This window comes from Panthera leo, chromosome C1 (genome assembly GCF_018350215.1).
Source record: "Panthera leo isolate Ple1 chromosome C1, P.leo_Ple1_pat1.1, whole genome shotgun sequence".
Lineage (NCBI taxonomy): Eukaryota > Metazoa > Chordata > Mammalia > Carnivora > Felidae > Panthera > Panthera leo.
In genome coordinates this window covers 49,666,473-49,693,894 of record NC_056686.1, presented here as the reverse complement: position 1 = coordinate 49,693,894, position 27,422 = coordinate 49,666,473, and the positions used below count along the sequence as shown (strand labels likewise).

The following is a 27,422-nucleotide window of genomic DNA, read 5'->3' as shown; positions in this document are numbered from 1 at the left end:
ATGCCTCCTACCTAGGAAACCTGGATTGGAATAAACCAGAAAAAAACTTGCATTTTCTTTCCAGACAGGAAGCAGTATAATCTGTCTCCAAACAGATCTGGGTTCAAATCTCATTTCTGTTATATACTAAGTATGTTAATTTGGAAAAGCTTCATAAGCAAGCCATAGTACGTTCATTACGGACATGAGGACCCTAGCAGTCGCGATATAGCAGGGATGGTGTGATAATTAAATGAAGTGACACATACGTAAGTTGATTTGCACTTCCCTTAGCATGTTGTAAATGACCAATAAATGGTAGCTATTAACAGCCGAGATCTCCAACCAGTAGTATGTTTTTCTGCTTTAAACAGAGGGACCTATTTCCATAGAATGTTGCTGTTATTGTTTTCCAGTGGAATTAAATCTAATCCTTTCTTAAAATTTCAAATGTAAACACGCAAAGATAAATATACAATGTACATATAATATATAGACACAGAGAATGGAGAGCGCAAAAGAAATACATGTACTTATCAACACCACACTGTCTAATCCAAAAAGATAAATATTTATCATAATAAACAAGCTTCATGTAAAAATTTTTACACTATGTTTAAGGGATAGTAATATTCACTTTTTTTTTTCTTTTGAGATAAGCGAGGTATAGACTGAAGGGTAACCTGTACAACCTACTGGTGACACAGGGACCACATTTCTGGTCTTTAGAATTGTAGTAGAGGCCACCAGCCACATTTGCTCACACTCTTCCTTGTCCCTTAAAATAGAGACTATTCTTACTTCAAAATGGGAGGTGAGCGAATGAGAGAATGCTGGTTTTTTAGTGAGGAAAGGCCGTTCCCCAAACCATGCCTCAGGATGGCAAACATAATACCTCAGAGTGATGCAGGAGGGGGGACAGGCTGGGGTGGGGAGGTCTCTGCCTTTTAAGCAAGCCAGCCAGCAAACACAAATGCATGCAATTTGAAATTTTAATTAGGGTGCCATGTGCTGGTGACATATGGCGACACACTGACAGCTGGGCGTCCAGGTTCAGGAACAGACCTGGGTTCTGAAGTCACAGTTGGCAGCAGCAAAGTTCTCCGCTTGTGCGCTAGGTGCTAGCATGCCTGGAAAGTGCTCTGCCAACATCACCCCCCTAGGCAGCACTGCCTTCCACCGCTTGTAGACGCTGCCTGCCAGGGACCTCTGCTGCAATTCAGAGTGAAGAGCAAATAGAAAGAAATAAAAAGATTAACTCCCCCCCCAACCCCCCCCATGCCTCGTTCACAGTTTTAAGCCAGAAAATGTCCCCAACAGCAGAGCCATTGATTTTTGGTGTGTGTGACTTCTCAGTCTCAGAGACCCTGGGACGTTCACACTAAATCATCCTTGCAGGAAGCACTCTGTGTCTGGGATAGGACACATCAGGGCATGGCGATTAAGAAGTGTGTTACCTGCTCCAAAGTCCAAAGCATTAAGCCCTTTCATAAAACTAAATATGATTTAAAAGTCACATTTACATAGATTAGAAGATGAATCATGTTAGCAAAGTATCAAGATGGAATAAAAACATTTTAAGACAACTTGTTAAGCATTAAAGGTCAAGTTGGCTAACTTTTTTCTTCTACCAGAATTTTTTTTTTCCATGATGAATTAAATGTTGGTCAGTTTGACCTTTGAAGCTGAACAAGTCGTCTGAAATTGTCTTAAAATGGGTTAATGAATTGCCTTGTGGCTGCTTCTTCCGCTTTTCCTTGCCCACTGTGCTTATGTAGTCCGTTTGAAGTGGGAACAGTCGAAGTCTGCTGTTTCTAGGCAAGTCGAGGACTCACTGGAAGCAGAGTAACAAGACGGTTTCCTAGCTGAACCATGCAATGTTAAGGGGATCATTCTTTAGATCCTTCTCTACCTACAGACTTCTTCTGGGCTATAAATCTTTGTAAAGACCCAGAGTAAGTAAATGTACATGCCAAATTGTACCATCTACAACTCTGTGGGATCTGAGTTTCTAGCCAATAAGCAATGAAATTCTTCTGGGATATTATAAACATGAGGGCCAAATCCTTATCTCTTCCTTGCATTCCAAATACTGCTATCGAATCAGCCAAATGAATTTAAGGTAGAACTATCATTGAAGTGGAAATTCAAAATTCATCAATTTGATTAAAAGCCAGTAATTTACTGCTTCCTCCTATTCAATTACACACACACACACACACACACACACACACACACACACAGACTCCTTTCAAGTTTTTGAACAGTGTGACATAGAGGAAATTTCACTTTATATTTTACTATTGGTATTGCGATTATTATGCAGAGCAATTGATTTACATCACATTTTATTCTTCTTCAACTTAATTTTTGGAAAGCAACAAAACAAGCTGAAGATTAACATCAGCCGTTTCAGGCTTCAGACAACACTGCTGCAAGCTGGAAAATACAGATACTAGAATTTACACCCTCTAGTTGTAAGCCCATTAACTAGTTTGGACAGCAAATATGCATTCTGCATACAGCTACCCTTAAAAAAAATAAAGCCTGCTGATAAAACAAACAAAAAAATACTATAGCCTTCTATATATTAGCATGAGCTCTCTGAAATAAAACACCACTGTTCAGTCATATTGCCTGTAAGATTTGCTCTGAGGCAAATATATATTCTCAACTCTAGATCTTTACCAAATCTATCTCAAACTAGATTTAACTGGTTCGAATGAAGATTCCTATAACTTGAGGAAGGGCTCCACAGCCATGACCAAGGAGTTTACTAAGTAGTTAGTACTGGATACTGCCTTGGAGACACAATTTTTTGTCCTACTAAAATCTTCTATAAAATTGATCCAAATTTCTTGTCTAAATCAACGGTTAGGAACTGATTCCCAACCCTAGGTTTTCAATAGCACACTGTAGCTGTAATTTTCTCAAAAGATACCACTAAATTTCACTTAAAACCCACCTCAGCACCTACCTACACACAAAAAGAATAAACACACCCTCAAAGCAAACTCAGTTCTAGTTTTCTTTATAAAATTAAAAACTTAGAAAAGTGTGAACTGTAGAGTTTAAAATACACATTCCAATCAAAATTAGTAGACACAGATTCCACATGTAGATAGATAAAGCAAAATCAATCCAAAAAGATCAAGTTTGTGTTACAGAAAAAATTCATTTACTCTATAAGAAAAACCAGGCTCATTAAAGTACTGTTAAATATAGTATTTTACTCTGCTTTATTTATACATTAATTTTTTTCTGTGAATATAACTAGGTTAATAAAACCTAAAACTGAATTTCTAGTCTCTGAAATATGATAAAGTAACATTTGAAACAGGTATTTTCTGGGGTGCCTGGGTGACTCAGTAAGTTAAGCGTCCAACTCTTGATTTCAGCCCAGGTCATGGTCTCACAGTTCCTGTGTTGGGGTCTGTGCTGAGGGCACAGAGCCTGCTTGGGATTCTCTCTCTCTCTCTCTCTCTCTCTCTCTGCCCCTTCCCAGTGCTCTCTCTCTCTCTCAAAATTAATAAAAATCAACTTAGAAAACATATTTCTTATGGTTTAAAAAAATTTACTGCTAATTAAGTGTAAATTTTCACTGCATCTCACAGAATGCCAAATTACAGAACATTTACAAAAGTATCACCTTTAAATAGGTTAAAACTGTCAGAGGATAAAATAATTCATAAATGTGATACAAAAGTAAAATGTTTAATGTTTACAACAGTTTAAATACTGATAATGTGGAGAAGGCCATAAATTGTATTTTTAAATTTCTTAACTTTTGGCGAGAAAATACAACCCAAAATAAGAAAAAGACAAATGTACAGAGGCAAGTATGCAAGAAAGGGGGTAAATGATGGATTAGACCTTGAAATGCAAAGGATCCAAGGAAATGAAAGTTTAGGTGAAAGCCCTTTGGGCTCCCTTTCACATATGAATCGCATATATTGGTAATTTTCTTATGTGGCTAAGATAATAGTAAGTAACAAGGGGAAGATATTCATGATTGCATAAGACTCTGGGATCAGAGTGGTTTTGACAAAGGAATCTGAGTTGACCAAAATTAACATTTGATAAAAAAGAAAAGGGAAATCTATAAATGCATACCTAGAAGCCCAGGAATGTCCCTACTGCAGACTAAATATGAACGAATGGCAAATCTTTCACTATAGGTTCCTAGCTACCATTATCTTCAATGTGACAGAGCAGCATATGTGACAAGCAGTGGTGATAGAAGGAAGCAGAGGTCTACAGAATTGATTTGTCAGAGAGCTACAGAGAAAGAGCCAAGATTTTGAAAAGAGGAAATCAGCAGGAACTTGTTATGGATTCTATGCTGCACTTGCTTTGGTATCTTTGAAACTGAAAGGAGCTCTATATGGTCAGAGTGTCTGGATTTCATCCAGATATACTCATTAGACAGTTTGGGGAACCCCTAGAAAGTAAGAGCTATAAGCAACTTGTCAATAAGAGGCCAGGGATAGGGCATTTTTAATGACACAGAGAAGTGATCAGCATGGTGTAGAAGAGAGGCCACTGAACTCAGACCTGCTTCACCAGCTCCGCTACTAACTACACAGAACCTGAGCACAGTTCTGCTTCACTTTACCAAATAATGGTGGAGCCGAGGCCACCATCACTATGACCTAAGCTCTGCCTTGACTACCTTATTGGGTTTTTGGGAAATTAAAATAAGCTTGCGTAGAAATTATCAAGTGTTCTTTTTTTAAAATATAGAAACTATTGTTAGGACCGAAAGTTGATGTGAATGAGGGAGGGAGGAGTGTTTCAGCTGCAAAATGGTGGAGACAGTTGAGAGACGATGTGATGCTTGCACTACTAATGTCTTCAGAAACAGAAGGCACTCTCTGTTCACCCAGAAACAAATCTGACAGCCGTCTAAGACACGGTGTCTTTTGGAGGACACATATTTTAAAATCCTAGAACATAATAAAAGGTACTGTCGTACACCGGTGACTTTGGGCCAAGTGTGCTAAGCACTTACTGATTTCACTACGCCTCCCAGCACTCTTAACGGGGTACGTGCTGTTAACGCCATTTTAACAGATGGGGGGAAACGACACTGAAAATATTTAAGGCAAAGTCATCTAGCTAATATGGATTTGAACCCAGGTCTCTGACTGACACTAAATTATCTTGTTAATCAAATTATCAAATGAATTAATTATCAAATCAAATCAATCTTGTTAATCTTAACTACCGCATTATACTAATGCTGTTCCTCTCTGCACAAGCACTTCCCCTGTTTTAATTAAATTCATCAGGCCAATCAGTTAATTGGGTCAAAAGTTAAGTTGATTTTGGATGTATACAGACAAAGTCCTGAATAAAAATGGAAGTATAAAGAGACCTACTCTTAAGAATCTGTACTAGAATCATCAGTCCTAGTGCAGTAGGATGCTTGCCTTTTGGTATTTCCATGAAAGACATTAAAGGGAAAATTTTTTTTTTTTCATTTTTTTTTTTTTCATTTTTTAATATATGAAATTTACTGTCAAATTGGTTTCCATACAACACCCAGTGCTCATCCCAAAAGGTGCCCTCCTCAATACCCATCACCCACCCTGCCCTCCCTCCCACCCCCCATCAACCCTCAGTTTGTTCTCAGTTTTTAACAGTTTAAAGGGAAAATTTTTAAAGGGAAAGGTGGACAGATGATGAAATAAGTACTTTAACCATCAGAACTTATTTCTGAGATATATGGTTTATAGCCTGTCCAGTAAATGTATCACGTTTGTATATCCTCTTTGGTAGAAGCAAAATACAAATGACTTTGGAGGATAATCCTTCATCATCTCTTTTCTACCACATAAACAGAGAAACATTCACAGAATAACACTGAAAAGCTCCTACTGCACTTTTTTTTTCAATAGAGAAAGAATGACTAATTTTGATTTAAAAGGTTTTTTTTTAATGTTTATTTATTTTTGAGAGAGACACAGAGTGTGAGCAGGGGAAGGGCAGAGACAGAGGGAGACACAGAATCCGAAGCAGGCTCCAGGCTCTGAGCTGTCAGCACAGAGCCTGACGCAGGGCCCGAACTCCTGAACTGTGAGATCATGACCTGAACTGAAGTCGGGCACTTAACCGACTGAGCCACCCAGGCACCCCGACTAATTCTGACTTGATATTAGAAGCCGTTTATTTGCTATACCTAATTCAGAAACCACTCTATCCTTCTTTGGATGGGGAAAAGAGGGGGTCATGGAGAAGACAGAAGAACACCAGACAAAGTAAGTTCAGTTACCACACTATGTAAATCTAAGAGACTTAGCAAAAGTTGGAAATGAGAAAGACTCTTCTCATAGCACTCAGTGATCAAAGGAGAAATACTGGAAGTCACAGAAAAGCTTCTTTTCTTAAGCTTTTCTGCTCCATTTTATACTCAACTATTCTGAGTAGCAGAGATTAAAATTTTCATAAACACATGAACATTTTATAAATTGGTCCAAACCAAACACATGGTCACCTGCCAATTTTGCTACGTTTTGCAAGCACACTCAATGATAATAGCCATGTTTTTTTCCCTCATATCAGAGGATTCTGACAGTGCCTGCCAGTTGTGAACTCTATATTAGGCTAACCTGGAGATACTTAATAGAAGATTTCAAGAATCTCAGTATAAAAGTTTTCAAGAGTGTGAAACAAATGTTCAAATTCTGAAATCCAGGTTAGGGCCAGGTATGTGGTCAAAAGCCAGGATCCCTGATGAAAGTGGTCAACACCTCCTTGGAATACCAAATGAGACACATTACCATGGATGATTTATGGAATTTCCTCTTTAGATCAGAAATACTTCCAAAACCACCTCCCACTTGGTGCTTTAGCACTTCCAGTAAATGAAGTCAAAAGTGAAAATATACACAAATCCCTCCTTATTTTGACATTTCAAACCTCAATAAAGGCTCGGTTCCACATGGTGGCTTAAAATTAGACAAACTTTAGTAGAATAAAGAAAGAAAAGGAAGTTTTTTGTTGGGTTATTTTTAATACGCTTCAAAGCTTATTCAGTCCTTTTTTGTAAATTTTAAGGCACAGTTTAGAAATAGGAGACAGGTCCCTGCAGGGGCAAATGAAATTCCAAACTCACAAGCTCAAAGTATTATTATTTAGCATCTAAAAGAAAATTAATGGCTTCCTAATGATTTACCGGTATTTGTAACCCAAGGCAGGTCTTGGGTTTGATCAGTGCAATCATCTCCACTTTTTGTCATGAAGGAGGAGGGAGGGAGAGAGAGAGAGAAGAAGAGAGAGATGGGAGGAGGGAGGGAGGAGAGATGGGGAAAAGAGGGGAAAGGGAGAAAAATTGATTGACTCATTGACTGATTGATTGATTTGAAAGTCATCAAGAAGGGATTAGAATCCAGAAAGATGCACATCACAACACCCTCACAAAGTTTTCTCAAACAGAGCTACTGTCTACATACCAGAAGCTGATGGAATCAAAAACCGTCAGCACTCTCTCTTGCTAATTGAATTGGTACATGTAATGGGAGGAAGCTGTTTCTCAGAACCAAAATGAGTGGTGCTGGGAAAAAGAGGCCAACAAGGCAGGCTGGGGACAAACAGAATTGGTAGAACAGGCACCCAGATTCTCCAGAAAGCAAATCCTGTTTAGCCCTTATCCATCCAGGTCACGGTGAAGCCTGTATCATAGCAACTTGTGCCTTTAAATACTACTATTCATTTGGTCATTAGTTTCTCTTGGTTCCTTTCATTTGGCCGTATTTTTGATAGCCAAATCCTTAAATGAAAGCAGAGGCTATGAGAATGTTGTCAAATTTCAATAATGCTCAAGGGGGGGAAAAATCGCCAATCTCCTAATGGTTTGGTCTAACATTCTTTCTGGAGTTACCCAGTAACAGATTAATGTAGCTAAGCATTGTAACATTGAGTACTGAGAAAACATGCCTGAAATTTACAAGTAGGCCTCACTCGCTAGTTTAAAAAAAAAAAAAAAAAAAAAAAACCCACTTCCCGCATTTTCACTGCCATGTTTCTTTATTTATTTATCTTTAATTTATTGTGGTGTCAAAACCCATGTCTGGTCTTAGAAGAATTTTGGCACAAAGTTGGCTTTTTATAGTACCAGACCATTAAAACTACAAAACCTCAATTAAAAAAGTGCCAGAAGAGTTTGGTGCTCAGTACCAAAAATGATATAAAGCCTGCAGATGGGGAAGGAAAGAAAAGGAGCTACTCTTGCAAGAAATCCAAGTCTAAGTCATGTAACTAAAATCCCTAGTGCTACAGCAACCAAATATAGTCTATGTTTTAAGTATATTATCCAATTCATATTCCTAGGTCCTGATTTTTTCACATATTCTAATCCCAAACTTTATAACTCTCTAAAGGGCAGAAAACCTTTTTGTTTGTTTGTTTTGTTTTATTTGTTTGTTTTGGTGAATGTCCCAAATCCAACCCAATCAGTTACCTCACAGGACGCATAAATGATAAAATTTGCAACAAATCCTGATAGAGGATTAGCTACCATTCTGCCCCTCTTGTTCCCAGCAACTTCGTGTTTGGAGCTGCTCTGCAAGCCTATTAGAGCTGGTCCATAAAGCCAACAGAAATTTGAACAGGAATCAGTGCGATGATCCCATGCCCTGATAAAGCCCAACCCTTATTTAAAAAAAAAAAAAATCAATGATTAAATGCAAATCATTCTTGTGATGTAAGCATAAAAATGAGGTAAGGTATATGTGTCTGTTTTACAAGCACAAGAACTTGGATCTTTAACTTGCAGTTCTGACTGGAGTCCTACTCAGGAAAACAATCTAGCCTCCAGGAATGATTCCACATTCCAGTCCATGCCTAGCTCAATACCAGTAGCACAAGAATAATAAATAGCACGGGAGGAATAATAGTACCTCACTCAGGGGGTATTGTGAGGATTAAATAAGATAAATGACATGGAGATTTAGAAGACTGCCTGCTTGCCACACAGCAGCATTGGATAAATGTTGGTAGTATTATTAAAATTCAATAGCATTATAATCAGAAACAGCAATATGGGACATTTTCCCTTACCCTACAACTAAATATGAATGAGACGTCCCCCAATCCCAGATACGATCCAAACCCAATCAGTCCATCAGCAAGTGGTTAATGAGTCCTATGAGCCAACATCCCAGCACTCCTGCTAGCCAGCACTCCTCACAGGTAAGAAGACAAGAAGTTGTTTTTAATATAGGCAAATCACTCTGTATAACAAAACACTGCTGGTGAGCTTCCTGATTTAGATACACAGTCCTTATTTGAAAACTGGGGAAGCGACGTGTGGCATATCTTTGAACCACATTTTAGAACCTTCTCTCTGTACCTATACTCTAGTTCTGAAGTCATGTGCCACCTAAACAGAGGGCAGAAAGAAAAGCAGAAGCCCAGGAGCTGTTGCCCAAAGATCAGGCCCCACCCCCCTCTAATGTTCAGGACTCCTGGCCTCATCTGCCTTAGTTTCCACATCTGCCTCCTCTCCGTCTTGTACACACTTTGCCTTGCTTTCTCCTGGCCACAGAAGACTACTCACCTTTTCTACCAACTCATCCTCCTACACCAGCGGACTCTAGGACCTCAAACTGATCACAGATGATCCATCTGGCTCCTTACCAGCTCGATTGCCTGACCAGCCATGATGCCCCCAGGTTTGTGAAAGGCACCAAATTGGCTATTTTTGCCTGTGTTATGTGTCATCTTCATGATGAGCCTATTATGAGACTGTTATGGAGGTATTACTATCCTTATTTTATAGACGAGGAAACATTTACTGTACCTACGTTAAACAACTTGCTCCTGGACAGAATCAGACACACGGGACTTTGAATAGAAGGCTGTGACCTCACGTGATTTATTTAACTTGGAAAAAATACACACTAGGTATGTCCTGGCAGCAAAAATTATAGTAAAATGGTGACTAAAACTGGCCCAAGTGTTTAGGTACAGTGAGTGACTTATTACTAACTTAGAAGAACAGATTTCTACCCATTGTAAATGCCCCCGAAGATTACAAAATGCGCCTAAATAGCAATAACAACAATAACAACAGCACAGAGCTAAATAATTTGCCTAAAATCAAACAAATGCCAAGTGATCAGCCCAGGATTGGAACCTGCATTATTAAATCATCCTGTTTAAGACTCCAAAGTAAGTGCACTATACATGTGGGGAAAACAAATTTTTCAAGCGAAAATTAAAAAAGAAAGGGAAGAAAAGGAATCTCTAGTATCTTGTTCTTGGTTCCCCGTTTATATCTTGCTTTGCAGTACACCACACAATGGGCACTTTTGTTCAGCTCAGCAGGGCTATTTATATGTTGTAACTCTCAGTGCCTTTGGGGACTGTGTTCTTCCTTCTCTGAAATCTAAAGATGGGCATTTAAGAAAACTTCCAGGATGAGCTAACTCTGTTTCAACTAGCCACGCCAATGTTTAACTCTGTTAAACAACTAGCCACGCCAGGCCCACCACGTCTGGAAACACAGACCCCACCTCCACCTCCACCGGGAAACCAAAGTAAGAGAGGTCGCTTAGCCTCCTCCTTGCAAGACTGCCCTGTCCCAGTCACAGAGAGAGAGGGCACGGTCCCCTCTCGCAGAAACCCACTTCGACAAAAGGGAAATAGAAATTGGGCTGTGATGAGCCTTGCCCTGGTTTTTAGCAGGCACAGAACATTAGCTTTCTGAAACAGGGGCATCTATCCAGTTCGAAAGGTCTTGAAGGAAAAGAAACGTGAGATGCCTCTGTAAAAACGTGCACCAGAGAAACGAGAAACAGAGGCAAGTTGTGGGCAATCAATACTTCCCTACTCCTGCAGATAAGCAAAGTCATGGAGGATAGGCCAGTCTGCAGTACCAAGTGTGTGAGGGGAAGGAACAGATCTTTCTGAGACTGTTCTCTGACACTGCTGAGGGAGTGGGTGGCAATATTGAGTCTAAACCGAGCGCGTCTCCATACCACCACCACAGCTCCTTACACTTCCCCAGGAAAACAAACTGCCTCACAGATGCATCGATTTCTGAGTTGAAATATAAAACGGGAAGAGTAATTTTTAAATACTAAGGCAGCTATGGCAGTTGGAGAGGCAGCTGAGGGACGATGCTAGCAACCTGGGTAGCATGCCATTTCAACTGCCGGGATCTTGCTCTCTTTGGAGGCGGATATCCCAGTGTGGAGGTGAACATGAGGAGAGAGGCTCTGGACGGTCACAGGGGATCACGGATCTCATTTCAATGTGGCTAAATAATAATAATAATAATAATAATAATAATACTTACAGCAAACATTTGTTAAATGTGTACCATATGCCAAGCAATATGCTAAGCACTTCACCTGAATTATCTCATTGAAGCTCATAATCACTATACAAGGTAGGTGGACATTTTACCTATAGGGCTAACAGAGTGCAACAAATAAGGCAACAGGGCTAACAGAGTGAGACCTGCTCTTGAAGGAATCCTTTGGGGGCTTCCATACATTAAGAAAGCAAAAGTGGAGCGCTCCTAGAATGCCCCAGTGCCTACGTAGGGGTGGTACTTAAGTTCTAACAACAAAAATGCATGCGATCCCAGGACTGACATTTAATAGCTGTGTGACCTTGGGCAGGCCACTTGACCTCTCTTGGGCTCAGTTTCCTTCTTTGTAAAACGGGGAAGATGATCTGATAATAGCACTACTTCACAGGGGTGCTAGAGAATTAAATGAGATAATATATGTACAATGCTAAGAGTTTTGTGTATCAGTGAAAGAGTTACGTACGTATAAGCTGCTATTACTTTATTATTGTCTCTAAGAAACATATTTTACCTAAAGGGCTACTTAATCTGGCTCAAATGCTACTTCCCCTAAAGCACCTTTCCTGTCTACCAAAAGGTGGTTGCCTCCCCTTCTGTGTTTAATACTCTGTTGAGATATTGTTCGAGCTATTGGCACAATGGATTATAAGGGTTTCACCTACAGTAGGTGATTTACATATACCTCTTCTCTGCAGACTGAACTATTTAATGGAGAGGACTGTTTCTTAGTACAGTTCCACTCCAGCTGCCAATACTGAGCCCACTGCACTGTTACTAATTAGCAGCAGCAACAATCGCAATAAACACTTTTGTCATAAGAGTTTTACATATGACATCACATTTAATCTTCACAATAATCCTATAATGTAGGAATTATTTGGAATCCTACTTGATAGCCGAGGAAACTGAAATGTAGGGGCTGACTCACCTTGCTTCAGCTCACATAGCTCATCAATGGCGGGGCCAAGATTCAAGTACAGGCCACCTGAAGATCCACAAGTTTTGAACTCTCTGAACAAATATGATCTACTGACTCTCAGTGGATAAGTGAAAGCATTAGCCTAACAAGGCATTTTATAAAAAAAGTTCTGTGAATATAGGTAATAAAATATGGGATGCTTCAGTGAAATTAAGGCATATGAAGTACAGATTTTGGAGTGCTCTAACTTGTCCAACATTTCATTCCCAATGTGCTTAGGTACAAAACAAAAAGTAGAAAACAGAGTGGTAAATATGATTCCTGTCATTGTAGGACTAAAAACAGGTATCAGATGAGTAATCAAATAAGTCAACAAGAATGTTTCAGATGACTAAAAGTTCTATAAAAAAATATAAATATGAAGGACAATTTTAGATAGAATGCTCCTCCACAAATGTATCATTTGAACTGAAGGCTGAAGGGTGACAATAAGCTAGCCACAGAAAGAGCTGGAGGAAGTGCATTCTAAGCAGTCAACAAGTAGCAAAGAGTTTGGCAGGTTCCAAAAATTAAATGGATATCAGTAAGGCATCCAAGGAGTCAGTAGAATACAGTGAAGTTGGAGAGGGAGACCATATAGCATCTTTAGGCCATGGAAACAAGTTGGATTTTATTCTAAATCCATAGGAAACCGTGAAAGGTTTTTAGGCAGAGGAATGATAAAAACTAATTCTTTAAAGACCAGTCTGGCTACTGTGTGAAGAAGCAAGAATAGAATAAGGGGGAATACTCAGGATCACTGACATAGTCTCAGCAAGGATGATGGCGACTTGGACTAGAGATACTGTCTTTTTTTTCTTTCGATTGACAAGTTTCCATACAAAAACAGGAGATGTGTTCTATACTTACTCTAGTTATTTACCCAAATTCAACTTCTAGTGTCTTCAGAGTGCAGACAGATCTTACCTTTCTTCTCTATTGCCTTCATTGTACATACGTAGAAACTGAGGTACAGAGAGCTTACTGGACTCGCTAACTTCATGCAAGTAATTTATAGCAGACTTCACTCACTTAAAGTCAGACATCAGGGGGCAAAGGCATAATAAAACATGTAAGTTTACAAAATGTTCTGTTGTTCCTTAGAAGCCTGCCAAGATTCCATATTTGAAATCTGCAGCTCTCCTTCCTTTCCGGTCTTTTTACACTGTTTAAACCTCACATTAACTCTCATTATGAATATTACGTAGTCCAGCATTCAGCTCAGACACGTAGATGGAGCCCACAGGGTTAAAAGAATGTAAGTAGAGTCAAGTCAGAGAATTGTGGGTTATGCCTGGGAGAAGTTCATAAAAGTAATTTTAAACTCTTCTGTTTTCTTTCAGTTCCGTCCTTCATGTTTATGTGTAAATTATACCTTACTCTCTAGGTTGCATTTTGCCATTTTTCTCTCGTTTCCCCAAGAAAGCTCCCCAAAGTGACAATGCTTTAAAAAAAAAGGGGAGGGGGGCCAGTATGAAGTTCCTCTGAGTTCCTGCTCTCTTCAAGCACGGCTCCTATCACACAATAATGTGTTATTTTGTTGAATTTTGGCATCCATCTAGCTTGTTTGGTCTGAAGCCAAAAAATTAGAGTGTGTCGGTCCACCAGTTTCTCAGCAGAGAAGCTCTCTTCTCACCCAGCGAGTGTGCTGTACCCTTGGCCTCTGGCCAAGAAGGGAAATCCATTTTACATAAAGAATGCACAAAGCTCAAGTGCTCAGAGACTTTTTACCTACTAAAATAACTTTATGGACAAATGCCAGTCTGCTAGACACATTCTGCAGGAACATTTGGCATGCAAAACAAGGTAAAGTGCTCTGTGGAGGTAGCAAGTTTTTTAGAAACAAGGAAATGGCTGTGCGTGCCCTCGTGGCACGTCACGTGGCTTGGCACGGCCGGCGTGATTGGCTGCGGCCGAGTAAATACAGCCGCCATGTAAGGAGCGGAACGTCGCCCTTCGCTGGCTTCTTAAAATGGCGGCCTGAGCCCGCACCAGGAGAAGCAAGCTGAGTCCCACTCTCAATTTCCCCCCTGAAGTTTTTTGTTTTTGTTTTTGTTTTTAAATAAACCTTACGGATTTGAGTAGAAACAGATTTCTCACAACTTGCTTCCCCGGCTCAATTTCACAGTTCGGCATACACTCAGGCTCTGTCAAAAGCTTGACAATGTTCCAGGGAAAATATTAACTGTAAACTTTCCAAGAGGAATTAAAGGAACAGGCAGAAATGTCAGGAAGCCCTCCTTTTTGAAAGCATGTCCCAAGTTTGCCGCCTGTATGCGTGTTGCAAAGAAGCACATGCAGCCCGAGCTCAAGTGACCTCCAGGATGGTCCCACTTCACCATGTCACACAGGGAAAGGGGAAGGGAAAAAAAAAAGAAAAAAAAAAAAGGACACATCCTCTTTGGCGAAAAGGCACGGAGGTCTCTCCCTCTCCCTCTCAGGCCTGACCAGTTGAACACTGCACACTCTGATGTATAAATATTTGCCTCTGGCTAAAGTTCAAGCAGCCCAGTGTGGCTGCCAGACACAACAGAAAACCAACATCCAAGGGAAAGTGTTTACTGCAGTGGTGGCCAAAGGAGCAACTGCCAGCAAAAGATCGCATCTGATTGGCTGGGCCTGCCTGTGGTGTTATCATAAAGCACCTGGCCTCTGGCCACTGGCCACTGGAGTGTTCCCACCCTTTCAGTAATAGTTATGTCCTTTAATGCACAGCCTTGCCACAGTTAATACAAGACCAAGAGACATGCTGATGGTTTCACATGTGTTCCTCCACAGCAAGGGGCCTGAATGAGCCAAACCACCCATATATCTGCTACCACTACTGCAAAACAAGGGTTTGCTCCTTGCAACTACCCTGGTGGGGCCGGTGACCTTTTCACACACTCCCGCCTCACAAAACCACGGGCATTTCTCAGGTCCAGGACCGCCTGCACACCCCCAGTTCTCATCCCTATGTATTCTACAATTAGATTCTTCCGTCAGCATCACTGGATGAATTTAAGCATCTTTGAAATTCCTGCAAGAAAATAAATTAGGAGCGACCCCTGATAGATAGCTACAATAGGTATTTTAAATAAAGCCATGTATCCTTCAAATGCTCTCTCCAAAAAACAAAATATACACCGCACTATTTTACTGGCTCTATGGTTCTGAAATAGGTAGAAATAAGAGAAGCTGCCCATCAAAAGATTAAGATCTTCAATAAGGATAAAGGAACTGAATGAGAAACAGATCTCGAAGAGGATCTTTTCAGAGAAGTTATGAATTCATAGTTTATGCTAAGCATGTAGCCAGCAGGGCAAAGTCTTTTCATGGTGTTCAGTATTCAGGGCAGTTCGAATACAATCAACATAAGTCACAAAATTTTTAAATCATTGTCATCCATATAACATTTCTAGCTTCATAAACAATAATGAATGAATCAAACTTTTCCTTAATGTTGCAAATGAAATGTTTCTGTTCAGTTGAGCTGAAAAGTTATATGGAAAACGGGACAGAAAAATCAAGGAGTATGAAGGTAAGAACTTCTTTTAAGTAAAATTTTTGATGTAATGGAACAATAATTTAGGTAAAGCAAGCCAAGCTGTTATGATTTCATCTGTTTTGAATAAAATACACATTTGCTTAATTGAAACATTTGCTGTTTGTTGAAAATAAAGAAGATTTTACATCCGCACACAATTTAGAGTTCTAACTTTGAAAATTCAAGGTCCTGAAGCTTGGTTGATCTTAGGCTTAAAGAAATTTCTGCATCTGAATTTGTTGCAAAACAAAAATAATATACCAAATAATTCCATATTCGATTGTCTGTAAAACTTTAACGATTATATTGGTCCTGTGTAATCTAACTCTTAACCAAATGTGTCACTAAGGTTGATCTGTGTTTGACCTCAGAAGCCCAGGACTTATAGTATCAAGTTTGGCTTCCAAGAGATCCCAACGAATCATGGGCAAGCGAATCACAGAGGAATGTTCTGTTCCCAGCTGTGAACAAGACAGAATTAACTCTGAGACGCTTCTTCCTGCTGCCCCGGGTGGACAGAAAGGTCAAGATGGTTAGCTCCTACAGTCTCAGTACCAACCGTCAAAACAACACGCATGTTAAAAATAGATTGTCTGTAGGCAACTAAAATATAAATGTAGAAAAAATTTTATATAAAGATAGTTTTAATATATTTAAATTTCGGCTTCAAGTACCTTAAAGACTGTAACATGAAACCAAGGAGAAAAAGGATAGAATAGTAATTTTCCCAAGTGTATTAACTTCACAAACTTTGAGTCTTAAAATTAAAAAAAAACAATCATTCTGACCCATGGATGACACTTTTCTTAGGAAATTCCTTGGATTCACAAGTAATTCATTGGGAATTAAAGCACAAGAGGCAAATTTACCACTTTTATTTGTTTGTATTTTGATAACTACATTTTTCTCAGCTCAATTTCTATGGAAATAAAAATTCTGTTTACTGTCAGAGGAATTTCTTTATCTATCAGTGGGGAATAGAGTTGAAATACTGAGTTGTTGTTGTTGGTTTTTTAATACAATGAAATGATCAAGGCATTCTAAGGTGCTATGATACATTGGTTCTATCATAACCACATAGAAAACCAGGGGCAACTGCTGTTTTATATATAAGTAGATACTTAAGACTTATCAACAAACGGCATGTTTAATAGTCTCTGGCATTTGCATGATAAAATGTTAAAACATTAATAAAACTAAACTGGTGATAAAAGTAATTCTATCTTACAGACTTTCACACTGAACAAAAATGTACTTTCTAAATAAAAACGTTACAAATGTAAATATTCCTTTTAAAGCTGCTGAATGCATCACTTTACTAGGAAAGGCTTAGTTATGTTATTTGCAATTCCCTCATTGCACAACAATGTACATTACTGTCTGTAAGCTCTAATTTGGCATGGCGCATCATTAATGACCTGAATGGTGGCTGTTTCACACATACATATTTAATTACAACAGCTGAACAAATTACATATTTATGCTTTATAAAGGGGATTGCCAGTCTAATTCATTTGCTATGCATGCAGGTACAGGACTCCATCTGCAACAGCATCTGCACAACAAGAGCTAACAATTATCCATTGTACAGCGAGTAAGCATATCTGGGGAAACCTGTAAGGGAGGCAGTCATATTAACCATTTCATTGCCTCAGGCCCTGTAATTTTTCTAGGGGTCAAAATCGTTTAAGACAAAAATTGTACCCCTTATATTGGCCACAGTCATTTAACAGAATCGGCCAACCCTCTCATCCATTCTAATTTCCAATGGGCTTAAGATGAGAGGGGTAAATAATCTAAATCCTACAGGGAAGCTGTGCGTCGAGTGGCTTCTTCTAGCGAGCAGACATTTCCTTAGGACCCTTTCACCTCCAGAACTCAAGCACAGGTCCCTTAACGGCCCAACAACAGCCTTTGCCACCGCGTCAGTGGGGCTTATCTTCAACCAAGACAGAGGTTTTGTCTTTGCCACCACACCCTCCATCACACCACAGACCTGGGTGTTTATACAGGATGGGCCTGAAGAACTTTCTTAAGAGAAACCACACTCTGAGCCCCTTCTGAGAGCCCTAAGACCTCTGCTGGGCCATTCTTATCATCAATATACTTTCCAGCTAAGCCACAACTAAAAGCTACTATTCCCTCTTTTGGTAATAAAGTCCTGTTCACCAGTGTTGCAACCTCATCTTAAATGGCTTCAGGACTTTCGTATGTTTAATTTAATATATCCAATGAGTAATATAAATATTCTGGACCATCACTTCTACTTCAAAACCCAAAGAGGAAGAATTAAGAGTCAGCCAATCAATAGTGAGGTTTCCCATTATCATTTAAGGCTCTTGCTAGGCAATAAAGAGGCTCCATGGTGATGGCCCCTAAAAGCTCCTTACGGCGTCTTTGCCTCTTTAGGCCGCAAAATCAAAGCATGAGTCAGAGGTGTGGGTTTTTTAATGTTCCCTCTTGAGTGATGGAGTTCAAGCCAGGGTCTGACTGGGTGAGTGGGGTGAAGGAACGGCGGTGCTGGGCAGGGCGCTGGATGTGAGGATGCACAGTCAGGGCCTTCTGCCCTCCTCCTTGGAGTCTGACTCCTGAGGAGCCAGGGGGTACTGAAGGGTGGACCCCAACATGTGCTCCCAGCTATCCATGCAGTTCTTGGCTATGGTAGGGCCAAATTCACACGTGGAGAGAGTCCTGATTCACTTGACATCAGCCACCTGTGGATGAGTCAGGCTTTGGTCAGAAACCAAAGTGAGAATGAGAGATGAAAGTCTCACTGACATCTTAAAGGCTGATGGACCTTTAGAAGAACCAGTGCTTTGCTTTGTGAATTCGAACCCCATATCGGGCTCTGTGCTGACAGTGCAGTGTGCTTGGGATTCTCTCTCCCGCTCTCTCCCTCCCCTGTGCTCACTCTCTCTCTCGCACGCTCTCTCTCTCTCTCTCAGAATAAATAAACACTAAAAAACAAAACCAAACACCTCAGTACTTTCTCAAATCCAAATCTTTCACCAGAAAAAAAAAAAGAAAAGTGCCCTCCATAGGAAACTATCAGAAATACAATCTCACTATGGTGCAGAAGTGGGGTTACCAATTCTCAGTTGGCCAGAAACCATACTGAGAAGGAGGGGCCTAGATAGGCTCTGAACTCACCCATGACTTGTAAAGTGTCAGAATATTAGAAGACAGGCTTTCTGAGGTGTTGAGAGGGCACTCTTCAAGGAGCTTCACATAAAGCAAACAGTTGCCCTCAAATTCTACTAGCACCCAGTACTCCATCAGACGCCTCAATCAGGAGCTCCAGTGGGAACAGTGCAAAGGCTGCATAATTTACAAAGGCTTTTATGAACCCTGTAAGGCAGCTGTGTCCACTTTATAGATGAGAAAAGTGAGGCTCAGAGAAATTAAGTAACTCACCCAACACACAGCTAACAAAATGGCAGAACTGGGACCAAGCCCAAGACTACCCGACTACTCCAATTCGTCTTTTCTGCCCCTAAGTCTGATTTTAGCTTCACTGCGCCCCCCTCCACCCCCACCCCACCCTTGCTGCCTAGCTTTACTTATATAAGGTTGTCAACCCCCTAGTCAGGGTCACCAGTCTGGATGCATCTTTATCAGCACTAGTATTGGCTTCAAAAACAAATGTGACAGGAACTACTGGTGCCCTTCCCACATGCTGCCCCCCACCCTGGAGGTCACTCGCAGCTGGATGGACATGCTTTCCAGCCTCAAACACAAACACCTGAGTCTCTCTCTCTGCCTTGGGGCTTTCTCTGTCCACAGGGCAGGCTGGAAGTGCAGCATAATTAATGTACCCAAGAGCGACCCTGAACCAGTGAAGGATACAAGTTGGCCCTTAGTGAAACAAGTGTGAGTTATGTTCTGTAGTCTCTAAGGGAGTGTGGGGGTGGGCAGAAGGATCGAACCTCAATTGCTAACGGCAATAATCTGCTCATTGAGACCTTTTATTGGACTTACCTCCTCCCCATACTTCCTGGGATCATCTCCCAAATAAACTATTTGCACCCAAACCTTTATCTCAGGGTCTGCTAGCAAGAAAACTCAAACTATAAAAACAAACATCAGCACTATTAGCGATGTAAGCTTGGCTCCCACGTCCACTATTAACTGTAACCGAATACTAGTATTCTGCCTTGATTAATTTGTTACCAGAATGTTATGTACAAACATCCTTCAAACAGTGAGTGATTCTAATAACGCTGTAGCCTTGCCAAAAGATGGTCACAGAGGCAAATGTTGCAGGCACTTGGTTTTGACTCCTGATGCTGCCCTTTTGTTTATATATTCTTCAGCACATTATTTAACCTTAGTGGTGATCAGCTTCTGTGTGAGCAATGAAGATAATGGTTTCTACACCATGGTCGGATTGTTAAGAAAAAAATAGGGCAGTTGTAAAAACACCCAGCATATAGCCTAGGTTCATAAAAGTTCATCGTTACCATTGTTACAGAACTAACGATGAAGCCAATATGATGTGGACAAATGTTAAAGAGGAAAAAATTCTCTAACAGTAGGATACGAGGTAAGAAACTTTTTCCCCTACTGTTTTGTCTATCCTCTAAGCCACCTTTAATTAACCAAGAGTAACTCAAATGTTTTAGCAAACTAACTCCTTTGCTGGTGTTGCATGATATCACCCTAAAAGTTATGGGTGATACTCAGCACCGCTCTCTGTAAGTCAATGCCACAGGCACCTCGGCTGACCTTGGCAACTTTCAAAGCACAAAGCCATACTCTAATGCACTCCAGCCTTGATCTCGGGCGATCTAGGGGAAGTGGGCAGAGGGAATAACTAGGGACCCACGTAAGATAAATGAGCTCTTGTAAGGTGCTACATACCAATTCATGCGCTCGAAGGAAGAGATGAATGGTGCCTTGAAAGAGCTGATTTACTGTCTAAAGAGAAAGTCTCCTATAGATCTTCATTAAGAATGCTAACTTCCCAAGGTTGATTTGCAAGAGTGGCTACTGTGTGGGACAAAAGACAAAAAAAAATAAAGTTTGCAAATGTCAAGGTCTTACAGAACCAAGAATAGAGATGGTTTATTAAAGCTCGTCTTTATTCAGGATACCTTAAATTTGAGGAAGAGGCTTATGGACAGGGGAGTCTGACTAGCTTAAAATCAAGGAGGATTTGTATAGAAAGCACAGTCTTCCAAAACATACCGTCGGGGGATAGAAAACATTTTTAATATAAACACTATACTAAAATATAATAGAACTTTCTTTAATGATTCAGAACATGCCTGACTATCATGGTATAGGGCTAATTTCCCAATACTGCAGAGTTTTCCTGTCTTTAGAATCGTGATAACAATAATGAATTGTTAAGAATTAAATGAAATAATGTACATGACATCACTAGGTAAATGGTACTGTATAAATGTGTTTTAAGTCAGGGTTATTACTATGACTGTCATCATGAATTTACTAAATACTGTTTAAATTCTACATAGAAGGTTTGGGAAACTGGAATAACTTAACCCCATGACATACATTTGAACTTATTTTTCAACTAACTCCTGATAAGCATCTTCTGAATTTTCTCATAAATACAGAAAACTAAATGCAGGAAGGAGAGAGATACAGATAATGCTGCTTTTCTCATTTTGGTATTCCCAATAATTGTCAGAGTTTCCTATAAAGGATTTAGAAGGCTTATTTTGCCATGGAAACATAATAATATAAATATCTCTTGAATAGGTGGATTTTTAAAATCAATTTTTTATACTATGATCCCACTTTTATTTAAAAGTGCATAGAAAGAATGGAAGAAAAAATGAAAAAAGGGGACAGAATTAGAGTTACTTTTAATATTTCTCTATGTGTTTTTTCTAGATTTTCTATACTAGAGATAATATTACCTGCTTACAATAAGAAATACATTATTTTTAATATCAACACATTTATATGAAAAAACTTTATTGTTTTATTTTTATTTTTTAATTTTTTTAAGTTTATTTATTTTGAGAGAGAAAGAGAGAGAGAGCATGAGGGAGGTAGGGACAGAGAGGGAGGGAGAGAGAATTCTAAGCAGGCTCCTGGCTGACACAGTGCAGAGCCCGACGTGGGGCTCTAACTCAAGAACCGTGAGATCGTGACCTGAGCTGAAATCAAGAGTCGGATGCCTGACTGAGCCACCCAGGTGCCCCTGGAAGAAAAACTTTAAATAGAAGTAAGCAATTAGGAAGGATTTCATTTCTATCCTATAAAATAACTACTGAGATGAAAGGAGGAACTTGGTAGAACTACATTAATAAGGAGATTTAAAGGCATTTACCATTCACTAACTCATGCCTGCCCCCCTCATCCCGCAAAGTTTATGACCCAACTTAAAACAATAACATTTACAATAAAGACAATGGCAACATTTAAAAAGGGGGGAGGGGCGCTTCAGATTCTGTGTCTCCGTCTCTCTCTCTGCTGTCTCTCTCTCTGCCCCTCCCCTGCTCATGCTCTTTCTCTGTCTCAAAAATAAATTTAAAAACATTAAATACATACATACATACATACATACATACACACATACATACATACATACATAACTAGGGGGGAAAATCAGTATCTGGTAAAGAAGAAGTATGGCCCATCCGGTGGCCCTTTACCAGCCTCCAGGTAGCTTTGGCTCTTGGTGACACAGCCATTCACCAAAGGTGCAAGAAGGACATAAGGGCTTTCACAAATGGACTCGTGCCTCCCTCTCTGCTTTTCTTTACACACGTTATCCTTGCTACCTCCACCCCGTTAACAGCCCTTTGTGCCTCTGGATTCCCACTCATCCTCTACAACTGAGCTAGAGGAAACCCCTTTCAGAGACAGCCCTGAGAACCGCATGTAAGTCTCTCACAAAGAAAGCTGTATTATTCACTTTTCTGTCTCTTCGTTGGACAGTGAGCTCCTTGATGACAGGAGCACAGGAGCACTGCGTGTGGCACACAGAAGGTGTGACAACGACCCAGTAAGAGGCTGTGATTACGTGACGTTACACAACAACACAGAAAGGTTTAGTTTAAAAGTCAAGAGTGAATAATGTTTTGGCGACTGGTCTGTTAACACCCAACACCAAGTCTTTGAGATGTATTTTTTGAAACCCTTGACACTGTCATCAGGGAGAAAGCCACATTTTCAAGAACACCAATATTTAAAACACATTCTAGCTACAGAGGGTGCTCTTCACTGCATGCCAGCGTGCCCCTCAAAAGAACAAATCATCAGTGCCCTAGCAAAGAAGTTCATCCTCAAATCCGAACTTTTACAGTTCAAGGTATAACTCGGCCCCATCAGGTGCGGCTCGAACAAACCTTCTCAAAGACAAGATCTGTATCTTCCCTTCTTAGTCCCTGGGCACCTATCACAGTGCCTGGGACATCAGAGGTTACCAGACAGAACCAACCCAATCTGCCCTCCCACTTCACCATGTGGGGGTCAAAGGCAGAAACATACCCTCTCCTTCTCAGTCTTCAATGCAAATGACAGGTGCCTGGCTACTAATTAGTCCTGCACCACATGGTAGTGCCCATCCACTCACTTCCTCTTCCTCATCTCCCCACCCCACAGCCAGACAAAACCGGAGATGACAAATTCTTCTAAAAGCTGTGGGGTACTACATCTCTATCCTGGTACTGGAATTCCCCAACCCATTCCATTAAAAGTCCATTTCATTTTTAGACCACATGGAAAATAAAAGAAACCATCTGCCTCATGAAGTATGTGTGGGCACACACGTCACTTTTGGAGAAGGTAACACTGCCTGGGGAAAGCCTCCCCAACAGCTTTGCAAACTCCCCTGGCCTGCTGAGAGTGCACGTGTTCCAAGACTGAGGAGGGTGGAGAACAGGCCCAGGGCACAGCTTCGGTTAGTGAATTTAGCCCTGGACCCCTCCATTTGCGTGACGCCTTCACCTCCCAGGTTGCCTTTTCCTTTAAGACACCTCACATCTGGGAGGAAAAAAAGATGGGAGACAAAATGAAAGCTGAAAGAGAATAAAACAAACAGTGCTTAAAGTGGAAAAAAACGGCCAGATCCCAAAGCCATCCCTCTCTCCATCTACTTCTCTCATCAGCTCTGCCCCTATCATCAATCTCTATTCACTTTTCCCTAATACGGAGTAATATTTATTGAGAGCACATTGAGTGCCAGTCACCACGCATCCATTACCTCACTCAGTCCCCTCAGGTATCACCCTCATCCCTACTTGCCGGGGCAGTAACAGGATGAGGGAAGTAAAGTCACTTGTCCAAGGTCACACAGCTGCAACGTGGCTGAGCCGGGCTACCTGGCTCTAACTCTGATGTTCCTTCCATGGTGCACCCTCACCTCTCACAGGAAACACTTAGGAACATCTTCACCAGTCCTGTCTGGAAAGGTGAGAGAAAGAAAACACAGGAGAATCACAAGGAGTAAAGGATTGATTGAAGGCAAATAAAGCAATCCCTTACTCTTCCCTTGAGGGTACACCTGAGGGCTCTAGAAATGGAAAATGATTGCTTCTCCACCTCACACGTCAAGTGTACACAGTGATACCACCTTTCACACAGGAATGTGCATCTTCCCAAGGAACACTCATAGAAAGTACTTCTCTGTCACCTTCACCACAGAAATGCAGGACGGCACGGCTGTGGCAGATGAGAGACTGTCGCCTTTGGAGAAATCAAAAGAGAATTCTCCGGCATGGAGAAGTGAAGTGACTTGCCCGCAATCACACAGGGAGTGGCCCGGGGAGAGAAGCCAAGTCCCTTGACCCCCTTGGTCTTTTCTCATTTTACTTATTAGCCAGTACAACTCTCTCAGATCTGTCTCTCCCAGCAGACTTCCATGTTCCTCAGCAAGAGCTGCCAATTTTTCTTTCCTAGATGAGCAATGAACCTTCCAAGGGTATCAAAACAAACAGTGGAAAGAGCACTGGCCTCTGAGCCAGAAGAAAATCTAGGGGGCTCAAGTCCCAGGCATTTTACTGGTTGTGAAACCCTGGGCAGGATTCACAAGCACTTAGGTTTCAGACTCCTCATCTGTAATTTGGAGGTAACAATACCTGCCCTCTCTACCCCATAGAGTTGTCAGAAAAATCAAATGAGGGAATGGATGTGAAGAGTCCCTTATAAAACTGCAAATACTGTACAAATATAAAGGATTATTATTTTTGGATTCAATAGACTTTCTCAATTGAAAGAAGCCCTGTGTAGCTGGATGGTCAAGTTATGTTATAAATAACCAAGAAAAATGTTCTGGTTCCTGAAACAATTTTGCCAGCCTGCTCGCTCCCACGAAAGGACACTGGTTGTAAAATGAATTAAATCAGCACTCTTTGCTATCTTCGGGACATAAATTGTTACTAGCTGAGGATAGGTAGGGGAATGGCTATTTTCAAAGGCATACAGACCTCTGCCTATAAAAAGCTGACCTTCCCTAGTCTAGAACACAGAGCATGAGGGCAAGATGGAAAAACAAAGGGGCTGCCTGCTGGTTTTACAACAAGAATTATCCAACATGGACTGCCTTATCTCCAACAATGGTTAAAAGAGCTCCTATGCTAAACTCAGCTTCTTGTTAAATATTTCAAGGATGCTAATGGAACCAAAAGATCAACTCCGTTATGCATCAACAGGCTGGCTTTATCCTAAAACCAATTATAAATAAACTTCTAAATACAGCCTGCTTTAAATATGCATTTTAAAAAAAAACATATCCAATCTTCATGCCATCCGTCACCAGCACATATCTGACTCATCTAAAACCCACTGTCTTCAGGGACCCAGTCCTGTACCTCTGTGACCATTTGCCTTCAGAATCATAGCTAGTGCAGCATTATTTCTAATAACTTCTAAAGGTTCCTTTCTCTTTAGGAAGCAGAAATTCACTGCCAAACACACTGCTTCCATTCACAAGATTATTTATGGCACTGATAATTGAATTCCGGTCACATGACTAAGGAAGACTGGGTTCAGAGGGAAAAGAACCTAACCATAATTTCTAGAGAGATCCATAAATTACTGCTTTTCTCCCCTGGAGGTTGAAGTCCTTGGAACTCTATGGATTCTTCCCCAGCATTTACGCTAAGTATGGAATCCTCATAGAAATTCTTCTCTCTGCACTCAGTGGCAAAGCTCCTAAGGTAAATCCTTTCAAATTACCCTTTGCATCAAACCCTGAGAAACCCTAAGGGAGTGGGGGGCAGGCAAAGGACATCCCCCCTTTTTTCAAGGATCACATGTTGCTGTCTCCAGTAGAGCACAGCCTTCCTAAGGGGGATGGCAGCTTAGAATTAAGGATATATTAACCTACTCCAGTATTCTCTTTCCCCAACAAAAGCACACATCACATCCACACCCAAATAAGCACAAGACTGTGGGCATGGTGGCCAGAGAGAGGTGGATTCTCTTATGCTTTCTCAGATTAGATCAGCAGGGCACTTCCTTCATTTCTTTAAGGAAGACCTACAAAAAATCTTTCCTAAATAAGCAACTCCTCCTCCTCCCAAATCCGATATTTAATGTTTTAACAAAGATGGGGCTTTAATCATTCAATGCAGCCTGAATTACAGATAACATTTACCTCTTATTATCCTTTAGCTCAACCAGAGAAGACATGTCACTATAGTTACTTTCAAAATATTTGCAAATTATGCTTAAAATAAAAATACAATGAATAATGCCAGTCTAGAAAGAACATCAAACATTTTTTTTTTCCTCTAAGAAATGCCCTCTTAAATATATCACATTTCCATTTGCTTGGCTTCTTATTTCAAGTAGATGGGTTAAACAGCATCATCCTATTGTAATACTTTCAGCCTGGAATAAATTTAGCATTTTAGAATTTTTTCCACAGTCCCTTTTATTTAACATCTCAGAGAACATAATAAACAGTATTTGATAAAAGATTGGGAATAAAAGAAATTGAGAGAGTAAATAAATCTTCCAAGGTTACAGAGCCAATCTGGTATCCATTCAAAGGCTTAGACTAAGTATGAACTCAGGCAGCCATGTGTGCATGCACACACACACGTGCATACCACACACACACACACACACACACACACACCATGGAGCAAAAGCAAATACTGTGTTAGTTGCTTAGGCATTATTTTCTATAAACTTTCTGTCCTTTTCTATTTAGGAAATAATTCCCTCTCTCTGTTTTTTTTTTTTTAAGTGAAACTTTCTGAAAGAGTCCAGTAGCTAATTTAAAACAAACAAACAAACAAAGTCTGCTTCTTCAGAAGCTTATCAAGACCAAACACCTTTGCGGGTGCACCATCACTGATGTTGGCACAGTGTGGTGATAAGCGTCCAGCCGTTGAAAAGGCAGTGACACTAATTTTTGCTCAGCTCAGAACATCTTACGAAGTTCCAAAGTAAAGAAACAATACTTCCCACTACACTCAGTGAAGAACACCACTTTGCAGGGAAGTTCCAATGTTACTGATAGTTATCTTATTGTCATTTAGATGGCAGAAGCAGGTTGGGAGATGGAGGGAGCATATTCCCAGGCAAGAGTTCCGGTTAGGTTACAGTCCTAAACATGCAGAAATCCTACACTGGCTAGAGTACAGGGAAAATGCCAAATGCTACAGTCAGGCTGTAAGCTACCGTCACAGACCATTTACTAGCAAGCTGGATTT

General features: G+C 40.5%; 1 protein-coding gene across 29 annotated transcripts in view; it reads right to left on the bottom strand.

Annotated features, from left to right (window-relative positions):
* Positions 1 to 27,422, bottom strand: part of NFIA (nuclear factor I A) — a 372,067-nt gene that overhangs the window by 256,754 nt on the left and 87,891 nt on the right. For 2 of the 29 annotated variants that reach the window (XR_006206033.1, XR_006206031.1), the window contains one exon: positions 1,045 to 1,191. The exons of 26 other annotated variants lie outside the window; for them this stretch is intronic. The gene's annotated coding sequence lies outside the window, so the exon portion shown is untranslated. The remainder of the gene's footprint in view (positions 1 to 1,044; positions 1,192 to 27,422) is intronic. One more of the 29 variants, XR_006206035.1, reaches the window with a different exon arrangement.